A 12,380-nucleotide genomic window follows, 5' to 3' on the forward strand; every position below is an offset into this window, starting at 1 on the left:
ATAGAAAAAAACATCCAATCATAAATCTAAATGTTCTGAAACGCTTGCTTAACCAAGCCCAGATATTTGTAGAAATAATATATCACATATCTCATATTGAGAAAATTACAGACGAGAATGTTTGAGCTGGGCACGGGCGCAAGAGTAGACAGGGACTAGGACCCACATGGTCAAAACCCACACATCAGTGGATTCATAACGGCATGAGAGGGAAAAATAAGAAAGAGGGAAGTGCAGCTGAGAAAGTTGCTGAAAACATTCAAAGGAGAAAGGACTGAAAATGCACAGAGAAAAAGGTGCAAATTAGGTGGCACACGATATTACTTCATATCTGGGAACGCTTGTACTGGAGGTTGAAAAAAACAAACAAACAAACAAACAAACAAAAAAAAAAAAAAGAAGAGAAAAAAAAAAAAAAACGACATCAGATCTACTCCATTGGCCGTCCTGCTCCTATAATATCTTCATTTAGAGTCTGCAGTCCAGGACCAGGTTAAAAGCTCTGTAAGGTAAGACTGGCTTCATTTTTATTCTTTACCATACCGTTGCACTCCACCAGCGCTCATTGGCTCGTTTGTTGTTTAGTGTTGTACATTTTACTTATTGAGTAGTGGAGTTTTGTACAGCCTAGGCAGAGATTAAGACAAATTCTGATAAGGAGTGGAAGTTGACTCTCAGCATTAAGGAGGATTAATGTTTAGCTCTGTGTGGCAGGGGCCTTCTCAGTGGCTGTGTTTACGCAGTGTTGCAGACCCTGTATTAATCCGAAATTAGTATAAAAGATCAGCTGTGGCCACTGAGGCGAACCTTCACAGGGCTTAGGCCAGTAATCAAGTCGCACTTTGGGACAATGAGCGCTTGGAAGTTAAATAAGAGACCTGGGTTCAATGGACGGACGGGGAGGTGGGGGATTGTGGTGGGGGTGGGAAAGCACTGAGGTGACCACATGGTTTAAGTGAGATCCACACACACATGGCTTCTCCCCACAATGTGTGCCTTTTCCTCTTAACGTTGGGCACTCGTGACTTTGATTTGTTTTTGTTACAGCTGCAGGGGACATGAGTGTTTAACACCTAAAAGACATTTCTTCCTTTTTCTCAAAGCGCATTTGAAATCTTAGAAGTGTATTTAATGTCACACAAGTTTACACATCACAGCACAGAGTATTACTTCTGTCACATAATTATAATGTGTGCTGAGGGATTATAACAATAAATAGTATAAGACTATAGCTGCTTGTAGCAAAGAACAACATCTCCTATTTCAAGGCAAACCAACATTCGACGGAGCTGCATGGAGAATCACCGGAGATGTCTTGGCTACGAAACCATCTTTTACAGGAAAATAAAACTGTGTCAAATTGAAAACAAGCAGTATAACAATTAGCAGTACATTTTCCACTACCAAACTGGCGCTGGCTGGTGCAACGCAAGAGGCAGCACCACTGGATTCAGTTAGGAAAATAAAATAAAGGAAATATAGCTCAGCATAAACCACAGGCCTTGGATGAATACTCACAAAACTGTTGATATCTGCATTATTTTGTATCTTTAAACCACTCGTACTGAGCGGCCGCGCTCGAACCTTCGTCCAAAAAGAAACGATTTTGTTGACATTTTAAATAAGGCTAACCATGCATGTAGTCTTATAATGTGGCCAAGTAGATGTCTCTGCTGCTGCAAATAGAGTATTAGGACCTTGTCCTTGTAAATACTTTCCAAACTACATGTAAAAGGTACTTAAATTATTTATTTATAGGGATAGCGCCTGGGCAAATTACAGTGCCCTTGAAAAGATCCAGAAAATAATCATCTCATCTCAGTCTTCTCAATCTTGTTCTTGGCATGTGCCACATTTCATTCTTCCTCACTCCTTTTAGTCTGTCTTTTGGATGCACGTTAATAGATGGACTTTAAATGAAAGGGTAATAGTCCATAAAAAAAAAAAAAAACAACAGCAACACAACCAAATGTAATAATTTCAGGCATTTTGCACCACATTGTGGTGTAAGCAGCCTCCCTTTAAGTGCCAGCAGGGCACAAGTGAAGCCCCCACCCCAGCCAGCCGCCGCTCTTGCTAAGATTAGACAAATTAAACACTATTATTCACTTCACTCCTGCAGCTGCCCTTTTAAGTGGTTTTAAGTTAACTATCAGATACTATTTGCTGTATGTAAAACTGCTTTCGGCGAAGTTGGGATTTTCTTCCCTTCGCTTGCTCCATGTTACAGAAAAGAGAGACAGTAAGAAAGAAAAAGAAAGAAGAAAAAATGGTTGTACTGAACGTGAGACTTTTAATCACAAAATGAAGGACCCATTATATCAGATGCAGTAATGTTGGTAAATCTATTTTTTTCATAGATCTGTAATCATTTGTATACCGAGATACAATCCAATGTTATTTCACACAGTTAAGAATTCTGTCTGATAATAATTTTCATGCAGAAACATACTGTTTAGAGATATGCTGTTTACAGTTAATTCAATTATTCCAAACTAGAAAATAGTGAATATTGAACAGATAAACTCTTAAACCTATATACAGGGTTCACAGATTAAAAAGCTGGTGGATAAATCGCCTTTTCTTTTCAGAACATTAACTATCAACTTACCCTTCAATTTATGACTTATACTCGGGTTATACATTGGTGAAAAATTGAAAAAGAAGGCTCCTGAAGCAAAATTATTTTGTATTCAGTATCCGCATTAATTAACCACACGTAGTAATGATATGTCAAAATTTTGCAATTGCATATAGGATTCATTTACTGGGTAATGTACAAATTATCATATAAATGATTAATCGGTAGTTTCTGTATAGTTATTAACATTGAATAATATCCAATTGAATTCCCCCAAATTATCATGAAAACTGTAAAAAATATTAATGGACAAATTCATGACTTTTGGATAAACTTTACATTGATTATGAGCTCTTAAATTCATGTTATCAATGGGAATTAATGTACACTCCCCTTGAGCTGTAATGTAGAGTGTCAGTGTTTTCTATTTTTTTTCCAAAATATAATTCTGATGTTTCCCTGCTGGATGCGAGCCATCATTTATCGCAGCTATGAAGGGGAAGGTGCGATCATAAATTCTCTGCAGTGATGTTTTTTGTAGGCTTGTGTCACCACAGGTTCAGCTACATAACCTAAAGCTCTGTGGAGGCCTTTCACTAAAACGCTATTGCACATGTTCAAAGTGAATGTTTCTGTAGTTCCGAGGGGCAAAGCCGTCAGCATTCTCCTTGATAAATTGTGAAAAACCTCTGGGTGACTGTGTCTTGCAATTCATGTGAGGTCAGTATTAATCTATAACTGGAACGTAGTTCTTGGATCTCAGCCCTGCAAAGTTAGACCAGAGCACCACATGCAGTCATTCTTTATTCATTATCTTTTTTTTTTTTCAAAGCATCCACAATGTGCTCATCTCATTGAGTTTAAGGGTTTGGTTCACTTGTGTCATAACTTTCTGCTTAAAGCCTTTGCTTAATGCATGAAGGTTAAAGGAAAATATGTATTTATTCCCAACATGTATGTTTGAGCCAGCTCAATACTGTCATTTACAGTACTTTATCATTTACAAAACACGAGTCCTGTCAAAGAGAAGGAGAGAAGTAGACTCTAGTAGTCTCTTCATGTTTTATCATTTCGGGTGAGAAGGTCTTTTCATTTTAACTGTCACATTCCCTCATCCCGACATTGGACGTGATGCTGGTTGGGGGCTGATCATCTTTAGACAGCTGGTGATGGATACCCTTACTTTCAGACCCATCATCACCAGACTACATGTGCCTTATATCAGTAATAAAATACCCCCACCCATATGGGACACGTCTCACGTCCTGTTTCTTCTTTTTATAATAGTAACTAAAAGGAACAAACGCATTACAGAAAGCTGATGAACCACATGTATGAAATGGACAAAAAGTTGTGTTAGATCTAACTCTTCGAAAAGTAATAACTGAGTAAGCAAAGTAAAATAGTCCAGATCGTTTTAGTCCCTAAATAAAGGCCATCATGATCTTATTGAAAAATAGATTATCAAATAATTCACATCAGCAAGTAATTCAACTTGAAAATGGCATTTAAATCTTAAATATATCTGCTTCTTTGGCTTGGAAGATTTTCACCACTTATGGATAGGAAAGAGAAGCTGTTAAAACTAAAATTATGGCCAAGTTTTGCAAATGGTGGCTTAATCACTCACCCAGTAGTTAGAGAGCAAACATTATCATTCATTTTAAGTGAAGTTACTTCTGGATGTAAGATTAATGTTCAGTCTCCTTTGACCTTTTTAATCTCTGTCAAAACACGAGAGATATATGCAATTATTAAGCTGCTTCAGGTTCCATTATCTTCATCACCCAACTGCCAAATTTCAGTGCGGCTTCAGAAAGCAGCTGCCTGCCGAGGCTGAAAATGACACTACAAGAGGAGTAAGATTGAAACAAAACAATAACATTGTGGGCAGCTAAACAAGGTAAAACTCACTCCAAAGGTCTGTAAAGCTAAGGGGAGCCATGTGTGGCTCTGGCAATAATCCTCTGCTTAAAATACAGATTGCACCAACTTTCAAGATGAAATTAGCTATTCTGGATAAACGTTGTTCTGGCTGATATTTAAATTCAGCAAATCTCCCTTTAGGTTTTTGCAAACAAACCCTTTGAACCCGGCATAACATCGCACCCAACCGGCTGCAGGATGCATTTTTGATAACAGACCATATCATTTGAAGAATTGATAAATCTATTGGCTGTGGATCGCCTCAGATTGGGGACTTTTGCTGTGAGGACCAGTGAGCTCAAGCTGACTTGCAGATGACGCGTACGTTTCACCAGCAGGTAGTTGTTGAGCCAATCAGTGTGCAATGAAAATACCTTGTGGCTTTTTATTTATCCAACAAGCAGGTGTTTTTCACCATAATTGAAACATAAATTGAGTGTAGAGAGAATTTATTTTCAGTGCGTTACAGAATGAATTATGAATGGCACCCTGTGTCTTTACTGTTTTTTCTGACAATTTTTAACCATAAACCATTCATAGCATTATAAAGATAATTACTTTCATGTATTTATTGACTTACTTTAAATGCATTAATGTTTAGAATATTTGTCTTTGTTTTGTGCCTACTATGGAAAGCATGCCAAAAAAGCCAAGTGCTGTTAAGATGTTTGGGTTTTTTTCCTCTTGTGTTTTTGTCTCTTCCCTTAATGGTTCATCCTGATAATTTGATCCCTAAGATGGATTTTAAACATTTTAAAGCTTTAATGCAAAGGTATACTTTAAGATATCAGGTATGTACTCAACTAGATTTAAATTACATTTCTGCATATTTTTTTTTTTTGTACATTCAGGTTGCAGTAATTGTATATTTATGGCAACCGGTGTTCAAAAGAAGAGATGACCACTAACTGGATCCGCACATGAAATAGCGCACAACGGGTACAAACCAACCCAGTAGTAGAGCCTTTTTTTCTGGAACTGTAAGCAGGATATGCAGGGGCAGGCAGATGAATAAAGATGTTCAGATCCATTTAAGAAGCAATTATTTCAGCAGATTTCCAATGCAATTTGATTGTCAATCATGACAAGTAGTTTTAATTTTAATTTTCAACAATTTATTTTTAACATTGAAAATAAGTTGAAAGCATCAGTCACTTAAAATGACAGTATTCTCAAAAAATGGCCTTAATTTTCTAGACTGTAGTGCAAAAACAGTTCCTTCTGATGATCCTCCAGGAACATGTCAAGAATATCAGTGATCCAGTGCAAACCAAAAAGATTTCATGGAAATAAAAAAAATCAGTCATAATTCTTTTTCTTTTATGCAACTAGATAAACATCCCTGAATAATGTGAGCCTGACCATCATTAAATGTTTGTCTTCTTCCTTCCTTTTTTTGGGTCACACCTAATTCATTGTATGTCACAGTATTGTTGTTATATTTACATTTATAAAACAGCTGGGAGTGACTCCATCTCCATGCCACTCTGGAAGCAGATAATGGATGAAAGGCTGAATAAATGTTTTTTATCATTTGACCACATCTGGCGAGGCTGTCTGATTAATAAAGAAGATGTAGCGGCAGACGCAGAACGGACGAGCCTTCACACAAGTGTTCGACGTCAAATAAATAATAAAGATAACAGATTCTGTTGCAAAGTAGACAGTTGAGGTGCATCAGTGAAACCATAAAACACAGACTTTTGTTACACGATCTGACCAAAACCAAATTTGGAAAACGTATCCACAGTCTTGGGCTTGCTTCTGGTGCCATTATCAACCCCATCCCTGCAGGAGCCAGGGTATAAGAAAGCAAAGGCTGCTTCAACTAGTCTGCTCGTCTTCGATGAGCCTTACATATCAACTTCAAATGCAGCACCAGGGAGCTGCACACTGTCTTATGGAGGAGAGGAAAAAAAAAAAAAAAATGTCCTCTATCAGGTTGAGACAGCGTGTCTGTGAAAATAGTGACAGAAGAGCCTTTGCTTCAGTGAGATCACTTTGTATAAAAGGTTATTGAGCTAATATGTACCTTGGGTTTGAGATTGTTATATGGATCAATATTACAGACATGTTAAATTCTTGAGCACAGATAGATGGATGGATGGATGGATGGATGGATGGATGGATGGATGGATGGATAGATAGATAGATAGATAGATAGATAGATAGATAGATGGATAGATGGATAGATGGATAGATGGATAGATGGATAGATGGATAGATAGATAGATAGATAGATAGATAGATAGATAGATAGATAGATAGATAGATAGATAGATAGATAGATAGATAGATAGATAGATAGATAGATAGATAGATAGATAGATAGATAGATAGATAGATAGATAGATAGATAGATAGATAGATAGATAGATAGATAGATAGATAGATAGATAGATAGATAGATAGATAGATAGATGGATGGATGGATGGATGGATGGATGGATGGATGGATGGATGGATGGATGGATGGATGGATGGATGGATGGATGGATGGATGGATGGATGGATGGATGGATGGATGGATGGATGGATGGATGGATGGATGGATGGATGGATGGATGGATGGATGGATAGATAGATAGATAGATAGATAGATAGATAGATAGATAGATAGATAGATAGATAGATAGATAGATAGATAGATAGATAGATAGATAGATAGATAGATAGATAGATAGATAGATAGATAGATAGATAGATAGATAGATAGATAGATAGATAGATAGATAGATAGATAGATAGATAGATTTCAGATTTTGGTGTTATACATATGATAGACCAACATGGCAAATCAAACAGTCTACGCCAGAGCACATTAAACCAAATATCAATGTCTGGATGGTCAACAGGGAACATTACTCTTTTCTGAACATGATGAATGCATTGGTGTATCTAGGAATCATTTCCAAGTATTAAATAAGTTATGAACACAGTTATTTTACCACTGAGAGCCATGGCACTGCAGGAGGTAATTAGACTTTGCTGTTTCATATCTGAGATACAATTTGAAGACAGTGTTGTGAGTCACCCACAGTGGTGTGAGTCACCACACAGTCTGTTTGTCTGTTAGCTGCGGGCGGCTGGTTTTCATCCTCCCTGCAGTGATTTATGTCTGACACATCTAACTACAGTAAAATAGTCAGCATGCAAAAAAAAGATGCTCTTCACATTCACATGTTTTGCATTTCTGCCCAGGCAAGGATGACATTTCATTTCTTACCCGTGTCGTCTCAAAAGGGCTAATTCAATTTGCACTCCAAGCTGTTTCTAATCCTCTCTCGCTCCTCAATTTTTTTTCATTCTCCCTCCTCTGAATGCTTGACAATTTGCTTTTTGATTGTCTTTTAATGGAAAACGTGAGGCATTTTGACAGTTGATGGAGTAAGAAAAAAAGAGCAAGAACAACAGTTTGGTCTGACTAAATCTTTACTTGTCCATCAGTGTAGCACATAGTTTAACGCTTCACCTGTATCTCCAATGTTTTAGAAGACAATTGGAATGAAAATATACATTGGGATAGAGGGATATGTACACTCATACATATATCAATCATTTTTGATATATATCAGCTGGTGTTACCTGATTACATGCTCATGTCAGATAATCTATTTGGCATGAGGTTCAGCAAATGTCCTTAATCGTCAATTATTGATCCAGCCACTTATAAGGCAGGATGCCATGCTGTAATCGGGACACTGACTTATTATTGAGTTGCAGAATATTCTTGTTGAAACCTTCTTGTTGTGGCAACGGGACTTGAATTTCTTCACTTGAAGACTTCTTCAGTTCTGAACTGAAGAAGCCTCTCGGTTGAGGGGTGAAACATATTCAAGTGAAGAAATTCAAGTCCAGTTGCCACGACAAGAAGATTTCAACAAGAATTCATCATGACCTGGATGGCCGAGAACCTTCACAGACTTGCAGAATATTATTTAGCTAAAGTTACAATCCAGAAGACACAGAGTCGTGTTCATTTGGAGTTGTGCTTCGGATGACCTGTGGAAACTTTACTCCCATCTCAATTCTCGATTAATTCTCATTTCGTTCCCACATTCCTGTGGTAAATATTAGGATCTTGATGCGGATTCAGTTATACTCCACAAAGGTTCCTCACAGAAACAAGATGAGGTCTTTGGTTGTGGCATTGAAAGTGTATATGAGGAGAGCCTCATACAGATAGTTAATTAGGTCATGGCACAAATTCTGGTTTTACGATACACGTATGAGTAAAAATGTCCCTATTTGTAGAAGAACTGGGAACTCACCAAGCAAGTGGCTCATTTTTTCCAAAGTTGATTGAGGAGAAAAAACAAACAGAGAAAGACAGAGATCGACTGATGGTGGACCTCACATGACTCCAGAGAGGTGTAACCCGCTCTCAATGTGCTTTATATACTTTTAAATACTCCACGGCGAGACGCCGAGACACTTTGACGCAATTGTATCAGATCCCCATTGTGGGTTATCAACAATTCTTGAGTAAAAATGATCATACCTTTTGCGCAAATTAATCCCACTGACACCCAACTTCAGTTGTTCAGGCAGTCCAGGACATTAAGTTCACACCCTCATAGGAATGTAACATGGCCAGGACCCCATCTGAATGTGGACTGAGTCATCGGATCTCACTCGGTATTCATCAGTTCCTTGCGTTTCACAACTGCAGTCAGACCAGTTTACTGTTGACCAGATCTGTCATGCCATTTCTGCACACGGCCAAAGATTTTCTCACAAAACAGCCGCAGCTGTAAATGATCATTGTGAATTAAAAGATTTTGGACGGACGGACAAACAGACGGACGGACAGACGGACGGACAGATAGATAGATAAATAGATAGATAGATGGATCTTTTGTGATGTTGTAGAAATTATTTGTGCAACTGAATTTTAGAGTCAGAATAGGAAGAAATGAGGCGCAAAAGATGTCAAAAATAATTTAAGATAAATGTGAATTGGAACACGATGTGGTTCAAAGTCAGACATGAGCTCCAGTAATATTATACTTCTACGATTTTTGAAGCACAAGAGAACTGTTAAAAAAAGAATGACCAAAATGATTACAAAACACTTCTTAAATGCCTCATATCTGTTACACAGACTTTCCGTTAAAAAAATAGAATTTTAAACCCAGCTGGTTCAAATAAAACAGAATGCAACTGTTCTTCCCACACAGAGAAAACAGATTTGGACATGTCAATTTGGTGGGATCCAACTTGCAGATGAATTTATTAGTATTAATGGATGTCTCCTTAGTACCATTAATGTCTATCAGTAATCAGCATATCATGCTTGGATGGTTGGCTAACACTGAAATAGATGTGGTTTTGCTGCCTGGGCCACTGAATTTAATATGGTGGTTATACAGGATCCAATGAAGGCATAAAAAAGCACCGAGACAGGCATTAGCTGGTTGTGAGCAACAGGGTACTTTTGCCCCTTTCTAACTTAGGACAGTTAAAGTCCTTACAGGGTGACCTGCAGCACAGAAAAAAAAACAGTCTCACATCCACTCGTTATAATTCTTATATCTCATCATAGAACAGAACACTACTACTTAACTTTAACTTGCTATTATGTTTTAAGATACCTGAGAAATGTTTGTAGTCACATCAGCTAAACACAAATTTTAAAGGCATATTTAAACTGAAGGATAATGTTAAGTTAGAAATTATATTATATTATTATTATATTATATTTATATTATATTTTCCTTAAATATTCTGGAAGAAAATCGATCTACTTTGTCAAACTATTGTTGGCGGAATTTCTCATGGATGCATATTTGATTCATGTATTTAAAAATGTGCAAAAAAATCAATTACGAATCTATTCAATGGTATTGCTCATTTACTGTTGTACTGTAGTTTTTGAATATTGTTAGTGTTTACATTCTGTACCATCCCATTAATGTTTTTAAAACAATACAACTTTTATTTTATTTTATTTTATTTTTTCCTGTCTTGAGTATCCACATTGGTCTTAGAACAGTATTTTATACCCAGCATGATACATGTTACTTTGAATGTAAGTATTGTGACTTATCTGCTTGCAAGAGTCATCAAATAATGCCATCAAAAACTGCCTTGCTCACTAGATACCCTCTGTCTGTTCTCTTTAACCATGAAATTTGTAATATAGTCACCAGACACTAAATTAGTAACCAAAGACTTTGTATCACTCGAGCAAAGTAATGCATATCAGCCCATACAACATATTTTTGAGACAAAAAGAAACATTCAAAAAAATTAGCTTCTTTCCAGGTGGTTAACTTTGCAGTAAGTCACCTCCAATGTTTATCCTTGTGAAACAAAGCTAAATAGTGTCATTGGTATCTAATCTCATTTTAGCCGTTTGCCTGCATTTCCAGATCCCTAAGACAAGCCATGAAATTGAAACCAAGAGGGAAAATAAAGCACAGTTCAAGTTCTAAAATTGTCTCTTGGGAAAACACAAGAGAAACACAAGAGATATGTAAATAAATATTACAGAAATGTCAAAATTCCAACCTCTGCTAAGTAAGACTTCACATTGGTGGCTGCCCCTGAAGTCCAACAGGCTGCTAGAGGAGTATTATTTCCTGCTCAGCAGGCCATGTCCCTGCATTTTCATCCAACACATTCGCTGTGTGCGCACTCAATTTGGGAGCATAACAAGAGGCAGATGAGTCTTACAGCCGCTCCCCACGCAGCACCCTGTAGGAGTAGAAATTTGTCTGACTAAAATCACTTCAGCGGGGGGGGAGAGACTCTTAGGTCAGAAGCCTTTAAGTTGAGGTGAGCAGAAAGCTCCTGTGACCTTGTGATGAAAACCTTGTGATCCATCATTGCCAGCACATTGGTCTGTGAGGCACAGTAAGCATGGTGGGAGCTCGTATAGGTCTCCACTTGATCACAGTTAAGCTGAAGTACAAGGGGCACCAAAGCTATCAGTCATTATGAAAATAAAGGAAAACCAAGAAAAGCTTTTATTTTTAAACATTTCAGTAATAGAGCTTAACATGTGGATCCTGACAGACTCGTAAGGAGAGACTAGTCTTCATATATGTACTGTGCAGCAAGAGATTGCATATGATCACGCTAAAATATGTGTTCTTTCTGAAATAATAACAACAATAATAATAATATAGTTATTATATTTGTTCATATTATATTATACATTAAAGTGAATAAGGGTGTAGAAAAAATCTGCTTGAAATTGGGAACAAAAGGCAACTGACACCACCAGAAAATGTAGTGGATAAAGAGCATTAAAATTAAATAAAAGGTTCCGAGAGAACTTGCTGCGCCGAAATGATAGAAAATGTGCTTTAAGTGCAGCAATTTGGAATTCAACGTCGTTATCTTCTCAAAATTGTAAAATGTGCACTGAAACAAATGTTTCTTTGTTCTTTATACATAAGATAAACATTGATTGGCATCAGGGAAAAACTTTTGTTTTTTCCCCACATCTGTTCATACCAATTGGCACAGAAAAAATAGCAAATGAGAATTTATGATCAGCAGATGTGAACATCACTAGAAATAGTTTCCAATTTCCACTTGTATATTTTTAGCTTAGTAAAATTAACGGGGTGGCAGGCTTCAAGCAAGTGTTCAATGTCTTTTTTTTTCTGCAATATTTACATATTTTTTATTGTCCCCCTTAACTTTTTTTTACCTTTTCTTTAAGTATTTCTCATTGAGGTATGCCCTACACTTTTAAAATGATAAGTTATCGACAGCTACGATCGTATCTGTTTAAATAGGAGAAAAGGCTAAAGAAAACTCGAATTATTAATTAGCTAAGCACATTATTACAACACGTAGTCGTGACATCGAGCTCCCCGAAGATTGTTCTGAAGAAACATTGCTCTTCAAGGACCACTAT

General features: G+C 37.1%; 1 protein-coding gene across 1 annotated transcript in view; it reads left to right on the forward strand.

Annotated features, from left to right (window-relative positions):
- The first annotated feature begins 205 nt into the window (after positions 1-205).
- The window catches only part of pitx2 (paired-like homeodomain 2), a 62,531-nt gene continuing 50,356 nt past the window's right edge, over positions 206-12,380 (forward strand). The window contains exon 1 of the mRNA XM_086157996.1: positions 206-509. The gene's annotated coding sequence lies outside the window, so the exon portion shown is untranslated. The remainder of the gene's footprint in view (positions 510-12,380) is intronic.

This window comes from Fistularia commersonii, chromosome 13, assembly GCF_037954325.1.
Source record: "Fistularia commersonii isolate RoL2024-O1a breed Wild chromosome 13, RoL_Fcom_v1.0, whole genome shotgun sequence".
Taxonomy (NCBI): Eukaryota; Metazoa; Chordata; class Actinopteri; order Syngnathiformes; family Fistulariidae; genus Fistularia; species Fistularia commersonii.